Raw genomic sequence first — 2124 nt, forward strand, 5'->3', positions numbered from 1 at the left:
GAAAGAGTGCACTTATGGCCCAGGAAATATAAAACAAAACGCAAAATTTTCATTTTTCATTAAAAATTGGAATGCAAGATCTATATTTAAAGAACTTTATTAACATAGTCAAGCAGTGATTAACATTCACATCTATTATGTCACATCATACAAACGTAAATACAAAATTACTACAGTACAATATATATTCTCTGCATGATCCAAAATATTTGGTGGCCCCAAAAACTCTTTAAAATTCAGCAGCTTATCAAAAATTAAAACCATATTCTATTCAAAATGAAGTTTTGTTAGCACAGAGGCAGACTTCAAGAAAGATCACTCAATTTAGTACAGTTTGAGAAGTTGCAGGATATGTTTGAAGGAAACATTCCAACATTGTGGCTGATACAGAAACATCAGATTTAAAGCTTTCAAGCAAAACATACAACCTAAGTTGTCAGCAGAAAGATTCAGTCATCTTTCACTTTAAACTGTTCATATACTGCATCCAATTTAAAATTTTGGAAGTGTTTAGTATTAGTAAGTCAGACAGCATACAACATACCTACCTATCTATTCCCACGAAAAAAAGATAATATTACATTAGAGACTTCACCAGCCAAATATACCTACTTATACTAATATTTTTAAATATCCCCATAAAAAATCACCCAGGCCTTCTCTGTTTTGTTTCTCACCTAACGTAAGTAAAGAGATACCTAAGGTGAAAGTAGCACAATAGAATTGATTATAGAAAAATGATACTATAAGTGCTGAATTCTTAGAGATGTGGATTTGGCTTACTTAAAAAGTATACTGTAACACCACAAAGGGATACATATTTTATAGAGCCATTTTAACTTTCCTCACATACATACATTCAAGTGAGTAAGCATCCTTATTATTTTAACAGAATATACTCCGTAAGGCAAGCAACAAGAGTACTCACCTCAGAGTTTCCCCATTTAAAATAATGTAAAACTGGCTTGCTCCAACCGTAAGTGCAAAGAACAAGCATCAGTGACAGACAAAAAACAGCTTCTATTGGAGAAGAACACCTACTAGACTGATGGATGCAAGTCATCTGGAGAATGCATAGGTGAGTGCAATACACAGCTACTGATCAAGCTTCATTTACTCAAGATGAGGTTACTGGAAGTATTTATGTAATATATAACAAATACATATGCAAGTTACATCAGCATCTATGTGAGATAACTGCAAGACTTTTTATTTTTCTTATTTTTTAATTTATGGCAGTCATTTCACTGCTGAGCTTAACCTTTATCTGAGATAAAAAGTTACTCTTCAGACCCTATATAGAAGCTTTATGCATCTATTATCCCCATGGAAGTACTGAAGCAATTAGTGTTAAATTGCAAGTTCTTTTCTTGACAAAATCTGAAACAAAAGATTTCCAATACGATGTTGCATTTCAAGCATTTTTTTTAAGAAATATTTCAGTTGTTCGAATATGGATGCATTCTCCTCAAGGGAAGAATGTTTTTGCACCTTTACTGTTAATACATTCAATATGAATAAAATAGGTGAAGCAAAAGTCATTATTGTCCCACAGTAGAAGGTTAATTTAGAGTGAGTTTAAGACAGAGAAGCTGCCTACCATGAAATACATGAACTGATATAATTAAGACACATTTTTATAAGCATGTGTTCTGAACAAAAAGGGTACAAGAGTATTCACCTGAGATAAAGCTAGTATTTGAGTGTTCCTAAGTAGCAATGAGTTTCGCTTGAGGAAAGCCACTTGAAGTTTTAAAATATACATTTTACTATTATACAATATATGCAGTTTAATTAAGATTGATGCTAACATAAAAGTCCTAACAAAACAAACAAAAAAAAAAATCACAGTGTATCAATATTGTTAGTTACAAAATTTATGCTACTTTGTAACTTTAAAAAATTATGATTATAAATTTTAAACCCATTCTCCTAGAAGTGTATCTTCTGAGTACGAGCATTAACGAGCAATAAACTAAAGCGTAAGAATCAGCTCATTACAATTTAAATATATACATATTCATTTATTTAGAAAATAATCAAGCTTTGGAAAAAAATTACAAAATTGATTATTTTTGCTTGCACTGGTCAAAATGAACTATTATAATCTTTTTTTTTTTTTTT

Source organism: Meleagris gallopavo, chromosome Z, assembly GCF_000146605.3.
Source record: "Meleagris gallopavo isolate NT-WF06-2002-E0010 breed Aviagen turkey brand Nicholas breeding stock chromosome Z, Turkey_5.1, whole genome shotgun sequence".
In the NCBI taxonomy this organism is placed as follows: Eukaryota; Metazoa; Chordata; class Aves; order Galliformes; family Phasianidae; genus Meleagris; species Meleagris gallopavo.